General features: G+C 40.8%; 1 pseudogene; it reads left to right on the top strand.

Annotated features, from left to right (window-relative positions):
* The first annotated feature begins 13,374 nt into the window (after positions 1-13,374).
* On the top strand, positions 13,375-13,940 carry LOC138431029 (calcyclin-binding protein pseudogene; annotated as a pseudogene).
* Positions 13,941-14,268: the final 328 nt, after the last annotated feature.

Here is a 14,268-nt window from a genome sequence, read left to right on the forward strand (position 1 = left end):
AAAGATGCTTGGAATGATTTCGATTTTTTTTGAATTTATCAAGTTTAGATTTATGGCCCAGGATGTGATCTATCCTGGAGAAGGTTCCATGAGCACTTGAAAAAAAGGTGAAATTCATTGTTTTGGGGTGAAATGTCCTATAGATATCAATTAGGTCTAACTGATCTAATGTATCATTTAAAGTTTGCATTTCTTTGTTAATTTTCTGTTTAGTTGATCTGTCCATAGGTGTGAGTGGGGTATTAAAGTCTCCCACTATTATTGTGTTATTGTTGATTTCCCCTTTCATACTTGTTAGCATTTGTCTTACATATTGCGGTGCTCCTATATTGGGTGCATATATATTTATAATTGTTATATCTTCTTCTTGGATTGATCCTTTGATCATTATGTAGTGGCCTTCTTTGTCTCTTTTCACAGCCTTTGTTTTAAAGTCTATTTTATTGGATATGAGTATTGCCACTCCTGCTTTCTTTTGGTCTCTATTTGCATGGTATATCTTTTTCCAGCCCTTCACTTTCAGTCTGTATGTGTCCCTTGCTTTGAGGTGGGTCTCTTGTAAGCAGCATATAGAGGGGTCTTGTTTTTGTATCCATTCGGCCAGTCTTTGCCTTTTGGTTGGGGCGTTCAACCCATTTACGTTTAAGGTAATTATTGATAAGTATGATCCCATTACCATTTTCTTTATTGTTTTGGGTTCGGGTTTATACACCCTTTTCGTGTTTCCTGTCTAGAGAATATCCTTTAGAATTTGTTGGAGAGCTGGTTTGGTGGTGCTGAATTCTCTCAGCTTTTGCTTGTCTGTAAAGCTTTTGATTTCTCCTTCGTATTTGAATGAGATCCTTGCTGGGTACAGTAATCTGGGCTGTAGGTTATTGTCTTTCATCACTTTAAGTATGTCTTGCCATTCCCTCCTGGCCTGAAGAGTTTCTATCAAAAGATCAGCTGTTATCCTTATGGGAATCCCCTTGTGTGTTATTTGTTGTTTTTCCCTTGCTGCTTTTAATATTTGTTCTTTGTGTTTGATATTTGTTAATTTGATTAATATGTGTCTTGGGGTGTTTCGCCTTGGGTTTATCCTATTTGGAACTCTCTGTGTTTCTTAGACTTGGGTGATTATTTCCTTCCCCATTTTAGGGAAGTTTTCAACTATTATCTCCTCAAGGATTTTCTCATGATCTTTCTTTCTGTCTTCTTCTTCTGGGACTCCTATAATTCGAACGTTGGAGCGTTTCATATTGTCCTGGAGGTCTCTGAGATTGTCCTCATTTCTTTTAATTCGCTTTTCTTGTTTCCTCTCTGATTCATTTATTTCTACCATTCTATCTTCTATTTCACTAATCCTATCTTCTGCCTCCGTTATTCTACTATTTGTTGCCTCCAGAGTGTTTCTGATCTCATTTATTGCGTTATTCATTATATTTTGACTCTTTTTTATTTCTTCTAGGTCCTTGTTAAACCTTTCTTGCATCTTCTCAATCCTTGTCTCTAGGCTATTTATCTGTGATTCCATTTTGATTTCAAGATTTTGGATCATTTTCACTATCAATATTCGGAATTCCTTCTCAGGTAGATTCCCTACTTCTTCCTCTTTTGTTTGGTTTGGTGGGCAACTCTCCTGTTCCTTTACCTGCTGATTATTCCTCTGTCTCTTCATCTTGGTTATATTGCTGCATTTGGGGTGGCCTTTTTATATTCTGGTAATTTGTGGAGTTCTCTTTATTATGGAGCTTCCTCACTGTGGGTGGGGTTCTATCAGTGGCTTGTCAAGGTTTCCTGGTTAGGGAGGCTTGTGTTGGAGTTCTGGTGGGTGGAGCTGGGTTTCTTCTCTCTGGAGTGCAGTGGAGTGACCAGTAATGGGTTATGAGACATCAAAGGTTTTGGAATAATTTTGAGCTGCCTGTATATTGAAGCTCAGGGGAGTGTTCCTGTGTTGCTGGAGAATTTGTGTGGTATGTCTTGTTTTGGAACTTGTTGGCCCTTGGGTGGAGCTTGGTTTCGGTGTAGGTATGAAGGCATTTGATGAGCTCCTATAGCTTAATGTTCCCTGAATTCAAGAGTTCTCTAATGTTTTCAGGCTTTGGATTTAAGCCTCCTGCTTCTGGCTTTCAGTTTTATTTTTACAGTAGCCTCTAGACTTCTCCATCTATACAGCACCAATGATAAAACATCTAGGTTAAAGATGAAAAGTTTCTCCACATTGAGGGACACTCAGAGAGGTTCACTGAGTTACAAGGAGAAGAGAAGATGGAGGGGGTAGTTAGAGGTAACTGGAATGAGATGCGGTGAGATCAAAAGAGGAGAGGGCAAGCTAGCCAGTAGTCACTTCCTTATGTGCGCTCTATAGTCTGGACCACTCAGAGGTATTTACGGAGTTATACGGGGAAGAGGAGAGGGAGGAAGTTGACAGAGGTGGCCAGGAGGATAAGAGAGAGGAATGAGAAGGAGAGAGACAAATCCTGCCAGTAACCAGTTCCTTAGGTGTTCTCCACCGTCTGGAACACATAGAGATTCACAGAGTTGGATAGAGAAGAGATGGGGGAGAAAAGAGACAGAGGCCACCTGGTGGAGAAAAAGGAGAGTCCAAAGGAGGAGAGAGTGGTCAAGCCAGTAATCTCGCTCTCAGGTAAACTTGGGTAGTGAAGTTTGGGTTTTTAAATGTACAAAATTGACAACAAAAACCTAAGAGCAAAGATTGAAAATCTAGAGTAGAGGTTGGATTTTCAGAAATACAATATTAAAGAAAAGAAGCAGAAGGAAAAAGGAAGAAAGGAAAAAAAAAGAGAGAGAGAGAGAAGAAAAAAAACACACAAGAATTATTTAAAACAAACCAAAAAACCACCATCAACCATCCAAAGACTATATATGGTGTTTGCCTTAAAAAAAAAAAAAGTCTTTTTTTTAAATAGTAATAGTAGGTTATAGAAATAAAAATTAGAGGAGAAATAGAAGACTTAACAATTTTAAAAAGTTAGAAAAAAAAAGCAAAAAAAAAAAAAAGGAATGATTTTAAAAATAGTAAAAATATCTGACCCTTCTCTGATGTTGTGGGCCGCGTGGGATCACTTCCAAGGTGGTTCCCTCTGTTTAACTTCTTCTGTTTGCTGGTTTTTTAGGCTCACTAGTTCAGTTGCGCTGTGGGGAGGGGGGATGCTGCAAACAAATAGCACTGTCGTGTGCACACAGTGTCTCAGCCCCGCTTGACCTGTCCCTTCTCGCGGCGCACAAACCGCTCCGGCTCTACGATGTTCAGCCAGGAACCGTCTGGGGCCGGCCCTAGGCTGCGTGCACTTCCCCGGTCCAAGCCGCTCAGGTTCGGCGCTCAGGCAGCCCTCAGAGGCACAGATTTGGCTGGGACTGCGCTTTGTGCCCTTCCCAGGTCCGAGTAGCTCAGGAGTTTGGCGAGCGCGATCGTCGCGACTTGTCACCTTTTCTGCCGCTGCTGCTCAGCTTTCTGGGTGGACCACTGGCGCCCCTTGGGAGGCAGATGGTGACTGTCCAGCACCCCCAGAAGTCTTAGCAAAGGAGCCTGCTTGCAGTTAGGTAAATAAAGTCTCTCCGGGTCTGCAATTGCCCCTTTCCAGTCCTTACGGCTCTGGCTGCCTGTCCCCAGCGGCAGCCAGCTTATTCCGTTCCGTCCTTCGTTCTGGGTCCTGGCGGTGTCTTATGTTCAAGCTTTTCGTGCGGTAGCTATCCCACAGTCTGGTTTGCTAGCCCAGGTTAGATCGTTCTGGTTGCGCGAGGGGCGTTCCTGCCTGATTCTTACAAAGCTCTGCAGCCCGCGCCTCCCACACATCCCTGCCCTGCCCCCACTAGGTTGTGGCGGATGCAGGCGTCTGTGCTGCTTTTCCGTTGGGGGAGTTACTGTTGGGCTTGTAATCTGTTGGTTTCAATTATTTCTTTATTTTTTCCTTCCTGTTATGTTGCCCTCTGTGTATCCAAGGCTTGCCACAGACTCGGCAGGGAGAGTGTTTCCTGGTGTTTGGAAACCTCTCTTCTTAAAATTCCCTTCCCAGGATGAGCTTCCCTTCCTGGGACGGAGCTCCCTCCCCACCTCCTTTGTCTCCTTTTTCATCTTTTATATTTTTTCCTACCTGTTTTTGAAGACAATGATCTGCTTTTCTGGTTGCCTGATGTCCTCTGTCAGCCTACAGAAGTTGTTTTGTGGAGTTTGCTCAGCGTTGAAATGTTCTTTTGAGGAATTTGTGAGGGAGAAAGTGGTCTTCCTGTCCTATTCCTCCGCCATCTTTATCTCGATCCTCTCTTTACTCCTTTAAAAAGGTGGAAACTTAGAGAAAAGTAGACTCCAAGGTAAGGAATCAAGTCATGGTTTCTAACCTTAGTTCCCTAACTAACTGCACCACCTGGAAATTTAAGTTGTACATGCGCATGCTCAGTTGCTTCAGTCGTGTCTGACTCTTTATGACCCCATGGACTGTAGCCCACCAGGCTCCTCTGTCCATGGGATTTCCCAGGCAAGAATACTGGAGAAAGCTGCCATTTCCTAGTATAGGTCATCTTTAAAGCAAAGCAGCAGGAATTATGCATGTGTATCACTTCTTTCTATTGTTTGGGAAAATAATTTATTCCCCAGTTCCTACAGAAAGCTTCTTGTATGCCCCTGTGTTTTTCATTTTTAGTCCAAAACTGCTCTCCAGGAGACCTTCTATATGTCCATCACAGACTCTTTAGCCTCTCCCACCTGCCAACCTGTGGTTACCAATTTTTCTTTTTCCATGTTCCTTTTACTGCCTTTTTCATTCCTCACTGGTGTGCTCTTTCCATAATACAGAAAAACGGACAAAGACTTAAGCATTTAGCAGAGGTGTAAATAAAAATTTCTAATAGACAAATTTCCTCTTGACTCTCCCATGAAAATGCCCCTCCTGACTCTTCTCAAGCTGAATTCAGCTTGCATGCCTGTGAACCCAGAGTCAGAGAATCCTGCACCACAGCCCAAGTACCAGTTTTGAAGATTCTCATTATCCCCACCCATCAGCTCAGGCCTTGAAGCACATACCATCCACACCCATTACCTCTGCAGTACCATACTGCTCTTCATTGGCATTCTCAACCCTCCAGGAACCTAGCTCTCAGTATTTCTCTTCACGGAGCCTCCCATCCTCGGTTTCATCAACTTCAGTACTGATAGTATCCTGACCATTCAATGAACTCCCTTAAAGCAGTTAAAGCTTAGCTTAACTAAGTTAAAGCTGCCTTAAAGCTCAGCTGATCTTTTGCTCCACCTTAAATTAACTACAGGCCAGCGAGGTTAAGCATTGTGCTTTCGCTACCTTCTTCCTAGACTGGAAATCCTTATCTCTAACATTGAATGACCCTTCAGGAGCACTACCACTCATTCTTTTAACAAGAACACTTCTCATTTTTAAACATTTTGAAATATACCTTCTCAATTCCAAGCCCTCTCTGTTTATTAGATTTCAGTAGCGTTTTGTTTCTTGTGTGTGCATCCATGTGTGCTCAGTCACGTCCAGCTCTCTGCAACTCTACTGATGGTGTAGCCCGCCAGGCTTTTCTGTCTATGGAATTTTCCAGGCAAGAATACTGAGTAGGTTGCCATTTCCTCCTCCAGGGAACATTCCCTACCCAGGGATTGAATCCACATCTCTTTATATGTTTTAATCACTTTGACTGAATAGATGCATATCCTACAATTCACAGATACCACTCCTTCAGATTTGAGATACAGGTGCAATATTAACATCCAGGAATATATCCCATCTTTTCCTATGTGATCCTAATAAAATGAAGTATAGAATTGTGGTTGGTTGTGTGAGAGGATCTCTAAAATTTTATTTTAGAGTCTGGAGAACAGAAAGCAAGCTTATTTCAGAGATATTCTGAGGAAAAAGCCCAATACCCGAGGTGTATCTCCCCAGGTCCTTGATCCAGTCTTGCTTCAAGAATTCACACTTCTTCCAATGCCCATCACCAACTGCAGACTTTCTACAAGAAGGTTGGAGACCACGAATACCACAGACAGAAAGAGTGAAAGAAGTCTGGTTGAGGGAACAGGAGAAAAGGACAGGCTTGTAGAACTTCAGTTAGAATTTGAAGTGTGCTCCCCACAAAGTTTCATTACTTACAGAAGTTGGGATCCTGAGCTCTGTAAATAATCAGTCACTTAATCATCATACATTTATTATACACCATCATTATGTCAGGCATTGCACCAGCTATTGCAGATACAATAATTACAACATAGACATGACCCCTGTCTTGAGAGGACTTATAGATTAAGGAAGGCAAACTTCAAACAAATAATAAATAACTGAATAATTATAGGTACAAACAACTGACAAGGAGAAGTACAGGATAGCTGAGAACTGAATAACAGGGACCAAACTTGGTTTATACAGTTGTAAGTCAGAGAAGGCTTCTCTAAAGAGGACATAAGTTAAGCTGAACTCTCAGGAGTTACATATGCAAGGACAAGCATGAGAAAGAACATCCCATGTATAGGAAGCCAGTGAGTAGGAACACTGAGGCAAAAAAAAGTGGGGCATTGTGGAGGAACTGCTTTAAAGGGAATGATTGAGGGGGTGTGATAAGCAATAATGCCTTCCAGAGAGAAAATCAGAAGCAATCTGGTTTCTAAGCAGAGCCTTCTGAGCGACGGTTGAGAATTCTGGACTTGACTGTAGGAATAATGAGAAATCACTGAAAAGATACTCAGCAGGGAAGCGAGAGCATAGGTAAAGAAAAAAAGAAATCTGCAGACCAGGTTCTGGGGCACCCCACAGATAGAGGTCCGTTGAGAAACAGAAGCCAACAGAGGACACTGAATACACTTGTCCAGTGAGGAATAGAAGAACCAAAAATGACTGGTATTCCAGAAACAAAGTGAAGTGCTCCAATGATGAAGACATGACAATGGAACTGGGCGTTTGAGGTGAAAAAAGAGAAGAGGTCAAAAAAACCATGAAAAACCAGGATATTGGAAAAATTGTTTCTGTGGACATTGCAATCAGTAAGAATATTGACAGGAATCATATTTGAAAGAGTGATAGTGAGCCAGATGTGGAAAATCTTCAAAGGGTGAGGAAAAGCAGGAGCCATCAGGGTCTACAGATGATCTTGAGTGATGGCCCCAGCTTCCAAGTCAAGTCAAATAATTGTGAGTATTTGGGGTGTCAGTAATAAGAGGCTGACCATATAAAAGTGTTGACAGTCAACTACTCATTAACCTACAAACACTGCAGGCAGATTCTTTATCAACTGAGCCACCAGGAAAGCCCATATAAAATTGCCAATTCTGCAATTTCATGATTCAATCCAATATAACTGAATATATATAATATACATGGTAGAATACATATGTGAATTGTGGTTGACCTCATAAGATGGTAGCTATTTACGTTAGTAGTATTTTCTTTTTCAGTTGTGAACTACCTTTGATTAGAAATTCCTATTTTACTGCATGTGTATCTTTTTCTTTTAATTGGAGGATAATTCCTTTACAATGTTGTGTTGGTTTCTGCCATACAACAACGTGAATCAGCCATAAATATACATATATCCGCTTCCCCCTTGAGCCTCTCTCCCACCCCCAACCCCCATCCCATCCCTCTAGGTCATCACAGAGCACTGGGCTGAGCTCCCTGTGTTATACAGCAGCTTCCCTCTAGGTATCTATTTTACACATGGTAATGGATATATTTCGATGCTACTCTCTCAGTTCATCCCACCCTCTCCTTCCCCCCACCTCTGTGCACAAGTCCATTCTCTACATCTATGCCTCTATTTCTGCCCTGCGTGCATGAATAGCTTTAATGACTCATACTGATCTGCTCTGTACTTTTAGTAGGTCATTTAGTACTTCTTATACATATGTTACTATAATTGCTACTGCTGACTTATGTTGTCATTTCAGGGTGAGAATCATCCTTTTCACCTTTCCTGGTTGGGAAATGATTGAGAAATACACACAGGCATCAGGTGAGAATCAACATCAGCTTTACTACTAATTAAGCTGGAAAAGAGAAAACTGCTGGGACCTGAGGCCAAGATGAGGCACCAACTCCTCTTCTGGAATGAATTTATGCACTCAGTCATTTGACAAATGCAAACTGCTTCCTAGGGGCACGATTTCTAACACGACAGGGAGTAAACCAAGGGCAGGGTAGGCTAGGTTGGGAGGTGGAAGATGCAAGTATGTACAAAAGCCTCCATTTTTAAATTACTTTCTCTTAGTGTCTCCCAGAGCCAGCCTTTCATGATGCTTTCTTCAGAGTCTTCACAGCCATTGTGTCAACACTATACTTTTAAAAATTTGTTGGATAGGTGCCAATTTTGGAAGACATAGTCAAAGGCAGCAACTACTTTCCCGTCTGCTCTTGTCAGTAGGGCTGACCACTATAGGCAGACAGATCTGAATGAGAGAGCTAGAGAAGCCAGGCCACACACATGCAGTGACCCATCCAGCTATCTACCAGTTAGATAAGTTACCCTTCCTCTGGGGAAACATGTTAAAGGGACGGGGGAGAAAGGTGAAAATTTTCTCTTCTAAAACATCTAATGGTTTTGTAAGGCCTAAAGCTTATACAATTTGGATGGTCCTCTTTAAGGAAACATATCCAAAATTACAAGTGTAAAATTAGGTAGAAAGTTTGGAAGATGCCTGAGCAAGTGGAGACCTTGAAACCTAAGTGTTATAGTTTTGTAAATATATAGCTTCATAAATTCTCCTCTGCTCTTGAGAAGGTAGACAAACCTATTTCTATGTGTATAGCAGTTAAGGTGCTATCAGGTACAACAACTCAACTTGCAAGCAAACCAACCTGAACTGGCTTAAATGATAAACAAGAGTTAGTGGCTCATAGTAACAAAGAGTCCAGTTGTTGGACAGGCTCTGTGGTTGGTTGATCTAGTTGCTTAACAATGCCATAATGACCCAGTTTCTTTCCATCTCTCCTCTGATGTCCACAGTATCTATTCATCCGTAAACGGCTCACTTCAAGTTTAGAGCATGAATGCCACTAACAGTGGAGACTAACAGCTTACTCTTTCCTGTTAGAAGAAAAAAGACAATTGCCTCAATCATAGAGCAAAAGCTCTGAGATTCAAACCATGGCCTATTGAATTCAGGAGTCCGAGTGACTCAGGCCAAAACCAAGCACGGGGGCAAGAGGACTACGATAACCTTAAAATATCAGGCCAACAAGGGACTACCTCGAGATGGGACTAAGGATGAGGCTATGGCTCATCCAAGCCACACGGCTGCTGCATAATGGAGGAGTGGAACTGAGGTTGGTGAAACAGCCACAATATTCAACCAGAGGGTTGAGCATGGAATAAGCAAAATCTATTGTTGTTTTATAAGACAGTCACTTTGTTTAACTTTTCCCTTCCATCTTCATTTTTTCTCTCCCATAAGACTGAATTCCTCTCCCATAAGACAGGGCAGGAATTATTTTTTTGCTAGTCACCCAGCATGTAGAGTAAGTGCTTAGTGTTTATTGAGAGATTAATGAATTTACCACAAATTTGAGAAACAACTGGTTGGAAGCATTGAATAGGAAATTAGAAAGGTTTACTTTGGCCACCTGATGTGAAGAACTGACTCATTTGAAAAATCCCTGATGCTGGGAAAGATTGAAGACAGGAGGAGAAGGGGACAACACAGGATGAGATGGTTGGATGGCATCACTGACTCAACGGACATGAGTTTGAGTGAACTCGGGAGTTGGTGATGGACAGGGAGGCCTGGCGTGCTGCAGTCCGTGGGGTGGCAAAGAGTCAGACATAACTGAGCGACTGAACTGAATTGAACTGATGTAAAATGGAACTATGCAGGAATACGAAGTCAGAACAACAACAAAAGATGTATTTAAGGATTAGTGATTTGAACTGAATTGACAATTTTCAGGTCAGAAGGACTTTCCCGGTGTAAGAATCCACCTTCTAGTGCAGGGGATGCAGGTTGGATCCCTGGTCTGGGAGCAAAGATCCTGCATGCCTCGGGGCAACTACACCCACGAGCCACAAATACTGAGCCAGTGGGGTCTGGAGCATGCAAGTTGCAACTAGAGGATCCCACGTGCCACATCTAAGACGCAACACAGCCAAATATATAACTAAAAATTATAAAAATAATTCTCAGGTCAGAACCATATGCCTTATCAAAGAAAGCAGAAAGAGACAGAAGGACTTTTTTGTAAAGTGACTCTTCAGATTCTCACATGCCTGTGGTGTCAGGGGCTCAACAAGACACCAAAAACGTTTCACAGAGAAACAGAAAGGTAAGTGCAAAGTGAGAGATAATTAAGATAACTATTTGACTTTGACATTATATGTGGGGACAATTAGATTAAATGGGAGCACTTATAGTTTTGTAATAGAATAAAATATCATTATACCTTTGAGTCAAAGGTAATAATTTGACATGTTTTCTATATAAAAGCAAAACATATAAAGCATGTAATCTTATTTAGTGTGATAAAGAAAACTGCTGGAGGGAAGGAATCATGTAACAGTTTTGCACAACTTCTCATTTCCATCTGTTTCATCTTTCTTTAGATTTCTTCCTGAAAATATGAACAAAAATCAAAGCTTTGAAACTCAGATTACATTTTAGATATACTGTCTTTTTAAAAATTAATTAAGCAACTCATTGGTAAATACTTCTGGAAAATGTTTTTGCTTTTTTTTTAATGGAACATTATTTCCATATTTCTTGCTTTTTTAGTGCAAACCTTTGAATATTCAGCTTTATTAAATCAAGTCATACCTGTTCTGGATAATATGTGTGATAGATTTCATTCAGGATTGGGTGGTTAAGCTGCAATGATTTTAAATCAAGTCTCCACCTCAGGAACCCAGGAATGTTAGGTAGGAGATTAGAAAAAGTCCGCAGCTTGCCAAGAACTTCAGCTATTCTGATAAACAATTCGATTACTGATGCTGACTCTTCATACTAAACAGGTTATCCAAGTCTTATTCTTGATGCTTGCTGTGTAGATAGTATTTGAACCACCCTTTCCAACATAATCATTGGTACACTTAAATACCATTTCTATGAATATGTCAGTGTGCCATAAAGCACAGTGAAGTTTCATATGGCTGCACAATTTGCCTTCGTCTTCCTTCTGTATCTAGTACTGAAAAATCGAGTAGGCTAAGAAAAAAGATGTAGGTATAATTTTAAAAATGCATAAAACGGCATAATTTTAGGGAACTTGATTTAAATTTTGTCTGAAAACAGAAGTAAAGGTATATAATAGAGTATTGAGAGTTTAACACAAAGTTATATGAAAATCCTGTCTAAGAATATTATGCCAATTTATGCCAATTGACATAAATTTTCTGCATAAAGATTCTGATTTTGCCAGACCGTCTAATGAGCAGTTAACATCCTCTTGAAAGGAAAAAAGAAATGTGCTTGGTGATGTGTTTTTTAAGGATTTATTTATTTGGCTGTGCTGGGTCTTAGTCGCATCATGTGAGATCTTTCATTGTCACACAGTCTTAGTTGCTTCATGGCATGTGGGATCTTAGTTCCCCACATTACAGGGCAGATTCTTAACTACTGGACCTCCAGGGAAGTCCCTGGTAACATGTTTAAAGTGCTCTCGGTAGTATTTAAGACAAATGATCTTGAAGGATGTGGAGAAAAGGAAAGCCTCGTACACTGTTCATGGGGATGTAAATTGTTGAAGCCACTGTGGCAAACAATATGGCAGTTTCTCCAAAAACTAAAACTAGAGTAGTTCTATTTTTAGGTCATTACTATATGACCTAGTTTTAAAGAGCCTCTTGATGAAAGTGAAAGACAAGAGGGAAAAAGTTGGTTTAATAGTCAACATTCTGAAAACTAAGATCATGGCATCTGGTTCCATCACTTCACGGCAGATAGATGGAAAAACACTGACAGACTTTATTTTCTCAGGCTCCAAAATCACTGCAGATGGTGACTGTAGCCATGAAATTAAAAGACGCTTGCTCCTTGGAAAAAAAGCTGCAACCAACCTAGACAGCATATTAAAAAGCAGACATTATTTTGCCAACAAAGGTCCGTCTAATCAGAGCTATGGTTTTTCCAGTGGTCATGGATGGATGTGAGAGCTGGACTATAAAGAAAGCTGTGTGGCTAAGAATCGATGCTTTTGAACTGTGGTGTTGGAGAAGACTCTTGAGAGTCCCTTGAACTGCAAGGAGATCCAACCAGTCCATCCTAAAGGAAATTAGTCCTCAATATTCATTGGAAGGACTGATGTTGAAGCTGAAACTCCAATACTTTGGCCACCTGATGGGAAGAACTGACTCATTTGAAAAGACCCTGATGCTGGGAAAGACTGAAGGCAGGAGAAGGGGATGACAGAAGATGAAATGGTTGGGTGGCATCACCAACTCAATGGACATGAGTCTGAGTAAACTCCGGGAATTGGCGACGGACAGGGAGGCCTGGCATGCTACAGTCCATGGGATCGCAAAGATTCAGACACAAATGAGTGACTGAACTGAACTGATATGACCTAGAAATTCCACTTCTGGCTATATATCCAAAAAACAGAAATGGAAAAGATACATGCACTCCTATCTTTATAGCATCATCATTTACCAAGGTATGGAAGAAACCTAAGTGTCTATCAGGATGAATAGATAAAGAAGTGAAGTGAAGTCACTCAGTCATGTCCGACTCTTGGCGACCCCATGGACTGACACCTACCAGGCTCCTCTGTCCATGGGATTTTCCAGGCAATAGTACTGGAGTGGATTGCCATTTCCTTCTATCAGGATGAATAGATAAAGAAGTAGTGGTATATAAATATATATAATGGACTACTACTCAGCCATATAAAAGAAGGAAATTTTGCCATTTGTAGTAAAATGGATGGACTTGGAAAGCATGATTCTTAGTGAAATAATATAGAGAAATACAAAATACTGTACACTATCACTCATATTGTGGAATCTGAAAAATAAAACAAACTAGTTAACAAACAAAAAAGAAGTAGACTCAAAGATATTGAAAACAAACTAGTGCTTACCAGTTGGGGAGAGGTAAAAGGGGAGGGGCAATAATGCAATTATATGAAACAATGTATGTGTAATTTTTGAAAATTATAAAGCACCACAGAATTTAAAGAATCTTTTATTTGATAAAAAAATTTTTAAAAAGATGAATGATCAAGGCCAGTGCAGTCTGTGCTCGGGGTGAGCATGTTCAGGGTGGCATTTCCTGTTCTTGTCCCTGTGCCACTGCAGCCGGGGTCTTGCCTGCCACAGCCCAACCATGGCTTCAATTAGGAAGAGCTACAGAAAGATCTAGAAGAGCTGAAAGTGCTGCTGGAAAAGGCCACCAGAAAAAGAGTATCTGATCCCCTCACAGCTGAAAAACCCAAGATTGAGACAGAACTAAAAAACAAGATGCAGCAGAAATCACAGAAGTAAGCAAAACTTTTAGAAAACGAAAAGCTAGCTGCTGTGGTTGCTCTTATTAAAACAACATATACAGTGAAATTCAGTAATTACGGATGGAATCAGTCAGACAAGTGTATGAAAATCTACATTAACTTCACTGGAGTTCATTAAGTGCCCACTGAGAACGTGCAGGTACATTTCACAGAGAGGTCATTTGATCTTTCGGTAAAGAATTTAAATGGGAAGAGTTACTCCATGATTATGAACAATCTCTTGAAACCCATCTCTGTGGCAGGCAGTTCAAAAAAGGTCAAGACAGATACAGTTCTTATCTACATAAAGAAAGCAGAAAACACACAGTGGAACTACCTGACTCAGGTTGAAAAAAACGCAAAGAGAAAGATTAGACTTCCTATGACATTGAAACAGATCCTAGTGAGGAATGAATGAACATTCTAAAGAAAATTTACAAAGATGGAGATGATATGAAGTGAACCATTAATAAAGCCTCAGTGGAATCAAGAGAGAAGTAAGCCAAAGGAGATACAGAATTTTGAAACCTGAAAGTCTTTTTGCAAACTGTGATGTGGAAATAAAATGTTTCCAATAAGGAAATGCAGTGAGCAGTGAGCGGCACAAATAAACGTGACATGTAACTACTTACACAGCCTTCTTCTAAGTAAAGGCAATGAATTCTCTATTTCCTACTGGAGGATTTATTTAAATAGTGGTTTAGTCAACAAGTTGTGTCTGACTCTTGCGACCCCATGGACTATAGGCTGCCAGGCTCCTCTGTCCATGGGATTCTCCAGGTGAGAATACACCTGTGGGTTGCCATTTCCTTCTCCAGAGGGTCTTCCTGACCCAGGAATCGAACCCAGGTCT

Source organism: Ovis canadensis, chromosome 26 (assembly GCF_042477335.2).
Source record: "Ovis canadensis isolate MfBH-ARS-UI-01 breed Bighorn chromosome 26, ARS-UI_OviCan_v2, whole genome shotgun sequence".
In the NCBI taxonomy this organism is placed as follows: Eukaryota; Metazoa; Chordata; class Mammalia; order Artiodactyla; family Bovidae; genus Ovis; species Ovis canadensis.